The following is a 12,287-nucleotide window of genomic DNA, read 5'->3' as shown; positions in this document are numbered from 1 at the left end:
TTTACATATTGAAGAATGAGTGGATGTATAAGTGTCTGAATGAAGGTTTTAGTAGGTGCGTGATTGACTGTATGAGTGAGTGATTAAATGCGTCTTACTAAATGCACGGGTTAGTGACTAAACTGTCTGAAAGTGTGCATCAGTATGTCTGTTGTTGTGCAAGCTGCTGCATGTGTTGATCAGTAGCTATATAAGTAGCTATATGGGTTATTGATTGGTTGCACAAGTATTTGTATGGGAGACTGAGTGTGTGTATGGCTGGCTGGGAGGTGTGTGACTCTGTGCAGATCAATGTGTACTTGTATCAGTGATTCTATAAGAGAGTAAGTATGTGTTAGTATATGTTTGAAAATGTAAGGTACTCTATGTTTAACTGTGTAGATTAGAAAATGGAAGTGTGATTGATTGTTTACAGGACTGACTAGGTGTGTGAGTAACTCCATGGATGAGTGGCAGAGTGTGAGTGTCTGTATAGGTGTATGAGTGCATATGATAGTGTTGTAAAGATGAGTGATTGTATGTATGAATGATTGTATGGGTGAATGAGTGAATGTGTGTGTAGACGTAGGAATCAGTGAGTGCGTATGTAGTAACTAGTATTGGTGTGTCAATGGTTTCAAAAATTATACTCTGTATTTAACACTGGGTTGTAACAGAGGTTATATTAAAGTGTGAGGAGATGCATTGTATTGTCACATTAATGATATCATCATTGATGTGACCATTGATGTCAAATGAGATGTCATCAGTGATGTCATCAGTGATGTCATTTGAGATGTCATCAGTGATGTCATCAGTGATGTCACTGACCATGTCATGAATGATGTAATATGTGACATCATCAGCAGTGGATTGCGGGTGCGCGATATATAGTTAGTGCAACTAACTATATATGGAATTTCAATGGTTTTGTGTGAGTAAAATAAGGTTTTTTAAATGCTAATTCCTAACTATATATGGTCTATAACCTATGGTTTTTTCAGTGAATTTTCAAGGTTTTGTAAATGCTAATTCCTAACTATATATAATCTATAACCTATGGTTTTTTCAGTGAATATATATATATATATATATATATATTACCTACTGGCGGTCGCCAGTAGGTATATATAGTTAGGATTTTTTCCCTATGGGATTTTTGAAAATTCTATGTCTAATAACTTTGGCGTTTGTGGACGGAATTGGCTGAAATTTTCTGGAAAATGGAACATTTTGTTTCTGAGCAGCCCCTGGAAATTTGGGGGGGGTTCGTCAAGGGGGGGCCGAGAAAAAAGGGGGGTCCCAAAACGTGTTTTTAACATTGAGTTTTCCATAGGGCGGTCTGTCGCACTTTTAGCCCGAACGGCTGAATGGATTTGCACGAAACTTGGCAAAATTGTAGAGACTGGTAGCCCGATGTGCCTTTTGTAGGTCTCAATATATGTGCTCCAGTGGATTTTGAGAAATTAACATTTAAAAAAAGATATATATCTGTAACAGCGGACCGGGCAGCTCCCGGTTCGCGGACCGGGGCGCGTACCAAAACTACGCGTAGCGAAGCTGATTGGTTATCCGGCGTCTGTAAACATTCCAAACAGTCCGGAGCGGCCGCCATCTTGTCTCCCGGTAGGATTGAGAGACAAAAGGAGGCCAAAACAAAGGTGGAAATAACCATAAGGGGGCATAGTAGATCCTCCCTGACCCCTTAGGTTTAATGTGGAGGCTTTAAAAGGGCCCCGCGGGGCAAAAAAAAAAAAATTTTTTTTTTGTTTTTTTGCGTGGGTAGCGCTCGGTCCGCGAACCGGGAAGCGTTCTGGGCAGCGTACTGCAATGAAAAATGAATGATAGACTTTTCAAATGCTGTATGTTAATTGATTGTTGGTTTTGTTGATTATTTTTTATTTTTTTTATTTTTTAAGCATTTTTTATTGTGTTTCATAATTTATTAAACTTTCTAACATTTCATTGTCAGAAATTTCATTATTATCATGGAATATACATTGTAGTCTCTGAGGTTGTAAAATGTCCTCATTTGCAAGGAGGTTATCTACTGCTTTTACACATTGCAGTAGTTCTTGGTCCCAAGTTTCATCCATAAATTCAATCTCATTTGGATCAATGATTTCTGTGTTGGACTCTGGAAGGACAATTTCAAATGAAATTTTTTGTTCACTTTCCATTTTCCCTGAAATTTGCATAAAAAAAATATATATTAGTAGAGGTAGGGCACTGTTGGGATTAATTTTAGATAGGCAGTTTTTAACAGTGAATTTATCTTTGGGCAGTGTATAGTATCAGAGTGGAAGTAGGAATATAAAAAAGTGTATCTAAATTTATAAGTACTACAGAGGGATAGTATATAACAGAAAAAGTTTGCCATATTAACTTAAAGTGCACAATATACTTCAGTTTTAAAAATAACAACTTACCTTTAAAAAGAAGTTGAAGTTATTAATGAAAATCCTATTGAAATGTACACCAGGAAGTAGTAGTCAAAATGGCTGTGTTTCCTTCTCTTCCTTTATATATATTCGGGTACATAACCAATCAAATGTCAGGTAAAAAAAGTAGAAAATGAAAGTAACATTTTAATTGGTTGTCAATTCCAACACTTCAGATGTGTTTTGTGAAGTAATTTACCTCACGGTATTTAGAGAGGTCTACAGGCTAAATGGCTAAATGGAATTCCAATCAAATTTGTGAAAATGGTAGGGATTGGTATGTAGTATGAGCTAATCTATATTTGGTGAAATTGTCTCAAGTGGCTTTTGTGTGAACTACTTTCCCACCTTTTTTGATGGTGCGCTTCCCAGGGAGCGACCCGGTACGCGAACCGTTGAGCGCCCCGGTTCGCGAACCTTAAGCGTTCCGGGAGTCCACCATTTTGTGTTTCGGTCGAATTAAGATACAAGATGGAGGGCAAATAATGTTCAGAATGGTTAGAAGGGGGCACGGTAGAGTTATCTTGACCCCCTAGGTTTTCTGAGGGTGGCTGAGGAGGCTTATATGTGCGAAAAAAAAACATTTTTAAAAAAAATTTCGCGAGGTTAGCTCCCGGTTCGCGTACCGGGTAGCGGCCCCGGTAGCGTATTTTGTTGAAAATTAGTGAAAAATGTTAGAGTTAAATAATAATTGTGAGTGATCAGATGTAGGGTAGCTCTGAGAAGAGCTTTTGGGTTTATGGTACATTTAGGTACTTATAAGTAGGTACCAATGCACATTCTTAAATTCAGAGTGAAAACTCTGTTGCCCTCATCTGAGAAGTGAACTCCATCTCCTCTGTAGATATCTTGCATGTAGTAACGCAAGTTATTGTTGTACAGGGAGCCCATTCCATGGTCTCTCATGTAAGCTGAAACAGATTTGTTTACATGCTTCCTCGACTTCTCAATTTGTGGACAAAATTGGTTTGACCACCTCCATTTCTGTCTTTGGCATATATTTGAATATACCAAGGCAGTCTGAGGAAAAAGTGCCATTAATTGCTCAAAGGTGTCCTTTAAAAGCATTTCCAGACCTACACCAGTCAAAGTGCCCAAGTCATTACCTCCACAGTGCACAATTAACAGGTCAGGTTTTGGCAAATGCATAAAGGTTTTCACCAATGGTATCAATTGGTGACATTTTAATCCTCTGTGGCCAAACCACTTAATTTTCACATCTTGTAAATTGAGGTTAGGTAAATTCCTGCTTTCAACGTACCTTTGAGCCCAGTGAATATAACTATGACCAACAATCCAGACAGAAAACATGGTGAGAGAAGGTTCTCCTGCAGTCAGATGAAGTGTGGCAATGAAATGGCAGTTGAAAAAATGAGAGTGTAAAATGAAAAAAAAACTGTGGAGTTTCTGTGTTCATGAAGCAGTAACAGTGATTGGTGGATTTTGATTGATGAAAACAGAAAGTTAGGGTGCACAGATGTGTTCTTTGAAAGATGTATTTTGAGTGGTCAATAAAAAATCATTAAATGAAAGAATGCACTGGATATGCAGGTGCACTGAGAGTTCAGAGTTCAATTGCAACATTGTTGTGTGAACTTGCAAACACCAGAGTTTTTCCAAGAGGTGGTTGCTATGGAAAATAGGCAGAAAGGGCAGAGGGGGAAGGGTTTTAATTTGAAAAAAAGTGAGGGAAGAGTTTTGATTGGGTGACATGAGAAATATGTGTGAAGAATTACAGCATTTCTGTGCTTTTGATAGCTGCAGACTCTGGAGTGCATACCTTTTGCTCTGCTGAAGACAAATTGGTGTGTTTCTTAGACTGTTTTCAAACTCAAAGTATTTGCTAAGGTGAGAAAATATTTCTTTAATTTAGATAGAGAATAGTGTGCTTTAAGGAGAAAATTATGATTTATGTGGCACAAATTGCTTGTAAATATGCTCTCACATGTGTATGGAAAATTTTGATTTTGAATGTTTGTGTTACATAGCCATGTTAAAAGTGACTAAACCATGCTGGAAAGCCAATCAAAAAATGCTTTCATGTGTTTTAATGACATTTTAAGTCATTTTCCCATGTGCAGTGTTTAGAAATTATGATTTGAAAATTGTTTTTGGGGAAAAGGAATTGTTTTTAAATTCATGACAAGGACATAATGGTGTATGCTTCTTTATAAGGCAATTGACTGTCCCTGATGTTATTTTTCTCATTTTAGTGTAAGACCTTTCTCTGTGGCGCAAATTGCTTGTAAATATGCTTCCACGTGTGCATGGAAAATTTTGATTTTGAATGTTTGTGTTACATAGCCATGTTAAAAGTGACCCAACCATGCTCGAAAGGCAATCAAAAAACGCTTTCATGTGTTTTAATGACATTTTAAGTCATTTTCCCATGTGCAGTGTTTAGAAATTATGATTTGAAAATCGTTTTTGGGGAAAAGAAATTGTTTTTAAAATCATGACAAGGACATAATGGTGTATGCTTCTTTATAAGGCAATTGACTGTCCCTGATGTTATTTTTCTCATTTTAGTGTAAGACCTTTCTCTGTGGCGCTAATTGCTTGTAAATATGCTCCCACATGTGCATGGAAAATTTAGATTTTGAATGTTTGGGTTACATAGCCATGTTAAAAGTGACCCTACCATGCAGGAAAGCCAATCAAAAAACGCTTTTATGTGTCTTAAGGACAATTTAAGTAATTTTCCCATGTGTAGTGTTTTGAAGTTATGATTTGAAAATCGTTGTTGAGGTAAAGGAATGTTGTTAAAATTTATGTGCGCCATATGCCCCCAAATTTCTTTTTCAGGGGTGCAGCAGGGTGTTCTTGAGATACCCCTGCACGCTTGAAAAAAATCCTATTTTGTGATGAGCTAATTGCTAATCACAAATTGCAACCTTCATTCCTATGAGCCTCCTAGCCCATGGAAATGAATGGGTAACTTGCAATTAGCAATTTGCTCATCGCAAATTAGGAATGGTAAAGAATCGCTATTTATTCCTTAAAATTTGGTATTTAGGAAATGCAAAATAGTTTGATGGTACATATGGTGGTTCATCTGTAACAAGATAAGAAGCTTAGGGATACATTTATGATGACTTGCGCAATAAAGTGCACATTACTTACTTCATTGGTAGGCCTTTACATGTATTATCTCCTCTGTATTCTTCATCAAGCGTAACTTTAATCTGCAATCCTGAGTAGGCCTCACCTTAAACAAACCTCTGGATAGGACACACTTTATTGTCATCCTGGATTAATCATTTAAAATGGTAGGGACAGATTTATGATAGGTGTATGCCTCTTTTGTGCCACTGTGCGTCACTTTTATGATGCAGCGGTGGTGCAAAAGATTTGCTATGAGGCGACAACATTACAAATTGATGCATTTAGGCAGATATGTCATGGTGTAAAAAAAACGTACCACATAAAACCCAAGCAGCAGTGATGCAAAAGATGCACCATGCCGCAAGACAGGCCTCACTTGGGGCCATATGTATGAAGGTAATTAGCATTTGCAAAGATCAAAATTCTACGAATTTCGGCCTTTGTGAATGTTAATTAGACAAATGGTATGTATCAAACAAGTTTGATGCAAAATAAGGAGTAGCAAAATTTGCTATTCCTTATTTTGCAATTGCACTGAAGGATTTGCAAATTTTGTGACTACGTGAATGCAATGTATCAAACAAAAACTATGTAAAAAATGACATTAAGGATTTGGAAACTATTGTGGTAAATTGGTGGTAATTTGTGAATTCTTTTCAAAAAGCTTTTTTTCAAAAAAACAAAAGGTGCCATATGACGCCAACACATGCCCTTAGGGCATGTATGTGTGCCATATGCCCCCAAATTTCTTTTTCAGGGGTGCAGCAGGGTGTTCTTGAGACACCCCTGCACCCTTGGAAAAATTCCTAATTTGTGATGAGCAAATTGGTAATCGCAAATTAAACCTTCATTCATATGAGCCTCCTAGCCCATGGAAATGAATGGGTAACTTGCAATTAGCAATTTGCTCATCGCAAATTAGGAATGGTAAAGAATCGCTATTTATTCCTTAAAATTCGCTATTTAGGAAATGTAAAATATTTTGATGATACATATGGCAGTTCATCTCTAACAAGATAAGAAGCTTAGGGATACATTTATGATGACTGGCGCATCACCAGGGATGTGACAGTCATCCTGCGCCGCTGTTCCGCCACCCATGGTGTGCTGCATTTACAATGCGGCGCAGCATGGGGCAAAAATGGCACAGATGTGTGACGCATATGTGCCGTAAAGGTGGCGCATTGCTGGAGTTGTATCGCAAGTGCGATGCAGCTCCAGCAAGGCTCAGGGGTGCCGCATCTCCACAATGCTGCGTCAAGACCTATGCCAGCTTCAAGCAGGCGCAGGGTTTTGACGCAGCTTTCTCCTATCTGATTGTAAATGAGGCACACCATGGGTGGCAGAGCAGTGGTGCACGTTAACTGGTGCATGCCTGGGGATGTGCCATTTAATATAAATCTGCCCCTTTACATTTAAGTATGTGCAGGGGACACAGAGTCGGTGAGGCTTATCCAAGGTTAAGAAGAGATGAGTCCTGTTCAGTGAATAATTAGACATAGGCTTCACCTGCTCAGCATTGCTGGACATGGCTAAATAATAGCTGCTAAATGTTAATCTTGTTAAACAATTTTACTATTATAATCTCTGAGATTTGTCTCTTACTCTGCAACATCTCATTGTTGTTATCTTTCTTTAAAGATAAAGACAACCTCAACATGAGCGACAATCTGCAATCAGTTGATTTTGACCTCATCATTGAACTTGTAATTGAAACATCAGTGGATGTTGATCCTTTGGATGATTTAAATCCTGAGGATGAAGAAGAGCGTGATGAGGATGCAGATTTGTCCGAACTATATGATATAGGATGGGAAGCTGACCTGCTTGAGCCTTTGGAAATATAAACATTTATTTTTAAATTTTATAATTAATAAAAAGTAAAAAGGTAAATCGTTTAATTTAAAAATAAAGACACCTTCAAAAACAGGTTATGTGTAGTGTCTTCAATAAAATATTAAAATATGTTCATAAAATTAGATCAGATTCACATATAAAATAGCATAGGTAACATAAATATAAATGTCATTTCTTTTCTGGTATTTTTGTATTGTAAGATTGCCAATGACTAAAAAATCTTCAAATTAAAATGTCAAGTAGTGTGTTAAGTTTTTGATCACTGTTACTGATTTACTGTTTGGTAATAATGTTTATTAACATTTTTTATTATATTTTTCCTCAGATTCAACTGCAGATCATTTCAAGATTTCACCATGCCTACAATACAAAGACAGATAAAGGCTGCAAAACGTCAAAGACAGCAGGTGAAAACAAAAACCCAGCAGTCCTCTAACAAAAAGATTTCTCAAGCCACGAAGAAAGCACCGGGTAAGAGCTCTAAATATTTCATAAGAAATATTTGTAATAAAAAAAATATTACTACAGAAAATGTTTCAGTCCATAACACGAGAAGGAAATCAAATGGAAAGAAAAGGACAATGAAAAATGTTACTGCTAGAGCAAGAGATAAATCTGTGCATGATAGTAGAAGGAAACAACAGTTTAGGGAGATTCGTAAACGAATGTTCCGCAACAGGATAATTGGCAATTTGTTAAAAAATATTAAGAAAGGTCAACAGAAACTAGTTTTTTATAAGAGAAAAAAAAAAGTTGAGAAAGTTATTGATCAGGCATTTGAAATTAAACGTAAGTTATTTATTTTGATAATCAATAGAATTAGGAAGCTAAACAAGGCAATTTTTGATTTCAAAAGAAATAGTAGATGGAAGAGAATAGTTAATCGTAGTAATTTTTGTGAAGTTTTTTCTGGAGAATGGATGCATAGTTCAAGCTGTGAGGCATTTTTTAATGAGGAGAGTTATTTCCAGGATAATGATTTGGTGCATGCAGTTGACACCAGTGGTCGTGCTTATGAAGTGAAAGATGGTTGTCCAGTTGAAAAAGAAAAACTTGTGACAACAGAGGCAGAAGAGGTGTTAGGTAATGAGGTTTTAGGAAGACGTGCTAAGGGTCCTGTGTACACCTGGAAGTGTAGTAGTATTTGCAGTGTGCGACAGGATTCCATCAATTTGCTTTGTGATTTTGTACGGTCATTTAACAAAAAAAGTTTGAAGCAGAAAATGATGTTGTTGCAAGAATTAGATCCTTGCAGAGTAAGAGAAGTGACAGGTTTGCATGGTCATTCACTGGCTTGTCTTTCCAGGAGAGTATGTCAGAGTGTTTTTCATCATTTCAGGATGCTAGCAGTGCATCATAACAAAGTGAGGAAATTAGTTAGAATGTTGTATTATGCTAAGAGTCCAGCAATTATGCTGAAACAATTATGCGCTGCTCTTTTGCATGGTTCTGAAATAGATGTGAAGAATATATGTGAAGAAATTGAGTTTTGTTACTTTGGAAGTAAAGAGGAGAATGTTGAAATTGAGCAAGAAGTAGAGGGTCATGTGGAAGATAGTGTACAGGTTTCCAGTACAGATAATTTCCAGAGGGAAATTGCGACGTTTGAGGTGAAATCAAGTGAGAGGCCTAATTTCACTTGTGTGTGTTGTCGACGCACTTATTATAAGAATCAGACTAAGTTAGTGGATTTATATGCAAAAAGTGAAAGGGAAAATAATAGTGAATGGAAGGATTTTGCAACATACTTGATGGTAGAAAATTGTTTTGATTTGGGATTGGATCAACGTGTGTGTACTTATTGTTGTAACAAATTAAAACAAAACCAGATGCCTGCTAGAGCAGTTCATAATAATCTGGAATTGGTTGAGATTCCTTCTGAATTGAAGGACTTAAATACTTATGAATCTATTTTGATTCAAAGTATCCATCCCTTTCAGGCTATTGTAAGAATGGAGCCAAAGACAGGGAAATTGCCTCCATCAGATTTACAGAGAGGATTAAAGGGAAGAGTTGTTTATTTGCCTCTAGATTTAAAAAAAAACATTAACACAATTGGAGTAGAAAAAGTGGAAGAGGAACCTCTGGTTATCTTAGTTAATGGGGTTCCGACAAAGAATAAGAAAATATGGCAAGATTTAGTAGATGTTAGGAAAGTCAAAAAGGCAACATTGTATTTGAAAAAAAATAATAAATACTACAAGAATGTATATGTTGCAGAAGAGGAAGTAAGTGAGGAAGAGGATAGCGATTTGTGTGCTGGTCAAATTGAGAAAGTAGAACCCTCTACTAGTGAAGAAATATATGAACATTATAGTGTTCATCCTTTGCATTCCAAGGAAGTCATGGGGAATGCTATTGAGTTGTTTCAAATGAAACAAGCCAAAGGGAGTCCCATTAGTGTTTGGGAGGAAAGTTTGGAAGCTCGGTGTTTCCCACAGCTTTTTCCAACAGGTCAGGGAGGAAGATATGATGAGCGACCTCATCAAATTCCTGCTTCTGAATACCGGACTTTGCGATTGTATGCAGGAGATGCTAGGTTTCGACAATGCATTCCTTATTTGTTTCATCTCCTGTTTGAAAGCGATCTGTCTGGACTGTCATATGCAGTGAACCACATCTTGAAAAGTGGTATACACATGCAAAACATCTCGGCAAGTGACTTTATGGATAAAGTCAATGTCCAAGATAGTATTTTGGATTCTCACCTGATTAATCTCATGGCGTGTCAGCGTGGTACTAATGAGTACTGGTACCGTCGTCATGGTGATTTAAAATGTATGCTGAGGAACTTAGGTACTCCCACATGGTTCCTCACTCTGAGCTGTGCCGAGTATGGCTGGGAAGACTTACTTGAATTTCTACGAGAGGCAAATGCTAACGTAGATAACATCGAATTCAAGACACCCGGAGAACTGTGCTCTTTGGATCCAGTCAATGTATGTAGGTACTTCAATCATAGATTTGAAGCTATGATGTCTTTCATCATGAATAAGAAGAATCCACCTCTTGGAGAGGTGTTGGATTTCTTCTGGAGAAAGGAGTACCAAGCAAGAGGTGCTCCTTATATACATATGTTGCTGTGGATCAAGGATGCACCTAAATTTGGAACGGATCCAGAAGACTCAGTGATGAGTTTCATCCAACAGTATTCTACGTGTGCTGTTCCAAACGCAAAGGAGAAGAAAAGCCTAAGAGAAAAAGTTCTGCGTTTCCAAAGCCATCGATGTGGAAAGTACTGCCGTCGTAAATTCCGAAACAAAGACAAGTTCTACACTAAATGTCGTTTCGGCTTTCCACGACCGGTGATTTCTAAAGGAAGAGTAAACAGTTTGATGTCTTCGTTGCGACACAATGTCATGAAGAAATCACCTAAAAACACTTACAATTTGAAGAGGAACGAAGAGTCCAAGTACATCAACGACTACAACCCGGTGATTTTGTCCATGTGGAATGCTAACATGGATATACAGTTTGTGGCTGATAACTGTATGGCTGTGGCGCGGTATGTGACGTCTTACATCACCAAAAAAGAGAAGACAGAATTGAAGGATATGTGGGAGGACATTTCCCATGAAAAGAGCCTCAGCAAGAAGTTGTACAGTTTCAGTCTGAAGATGTTGTCGCATCGAGAAATCGGAGCGTACGAATGTTCTGACCGGTTGTCTTCAGCAAGTCTCTATGCCAAGTCCAGGAGTATCGTTTGGGCGAGTCTTGGTCTTGCTGCAACGCGTAATCGAGTTCTCAAACCTGTGCGGGAAATTGATTATTTGGCGGAAAAGGAGCCAAACAGTACCGACATTTTGAAGACCAACATGTTGGATACATATTATCCAAATCGAAGCAGTCAAAGCGAGAATGTTTGTCTGTATGAGGTTCTGCAAAATTACATATTCAAGAGGAACATCAAAGAAGATACTGAGAAAGGAGTGTATGCTGTAATAGGAAGTGAGGGATGTCTGGTCAAGCAAAGAAAATGCCACTTGGTAAACCATCGAAAATTGAGTGGCGAATCTCCTGAAAAAAAAGGAGTTTTTCTATTTAGCACTTTTGCAACTTTTCAAGCCTTGGCGTGCAGAAGAGGAACTGCTTGGAGATTTTCTCTGTTACGAAGACTCTTTCAATGCCGCCAAGGAGACCATAGAATGTCCTGCTTTTCCCAAATATGTAGAAATGTTGAATGCGGAAATTGAGCAGGAAGCAACAATTGCAGCCGAGATTGCCAGAGACAGTTCTCAGGACAGTCAGAGTTCTGCTTCATTGAGTCAGGATCCACTAGGAGGACCTGTTATCGAAAATGAAGCTGCCACTGCTATGAATGAAGTGGAAAGAGCCATGGCACATGCTCAAGAGGATGCGGTTAACTTAGAAGAGTTGGAAAGGCAACTCAACGTTGAGCAGAGGAAAATATATGACGAAGTTACCATGCAAATTGATCATGGATTAAGTCATGATAAGAAAGAGTGCTCATGTACGTCGTTGAAGCCTGTCCGACTGTACGTGAGTGGAGAAGCGGGAACTGGAAAAAGTTTCCTCATTAAAGCAATTTCATGCTATTTGCAGGAAAAGACAGAGTCATCGCTGTCTTGTGTTGTCACTGCTCCAACTGGACTGGCAGCACATAATGTTAAAGGGATTACTTTACATCGTTTACTGATGCTGCCAGTGGAGCATGACAACAAATTAGAATATCACAAGCTATCTGGAGATGCTTGTTTTGAAGTTTCAAGAATCTTGAGGAAAATGAAACTTCTTATCATTGACGAAGTAAGCATGGTTTCCAATGTCATGCTTGCCTTTGTGCATTTGAGGATGCAAGAAGTTCTCAAAACAGAGTATGATGTGTTATTTGGTGGCAAACACATCATTGTTTTCGGAGATCTTTTGCAGCTGACACCAGTGAAA

Source organism: Lissotriton helveticus, chromosome 6, assembly GCF_964261635.1.
Source record: "Lissotriton helveticus chromosome 6, aLisHel1.1, whole genome shotgun sequence".
NCBI classification, from domain to species: domain Eukaryota; kingdom Metazoa; phylum Chordata; class Amphibia; order Caudata; family Salamandridae; genus Lissotriton; species Lissotriton helveticus.
This window is presented reverse-complemented; position numbering follows the sequence as displayed.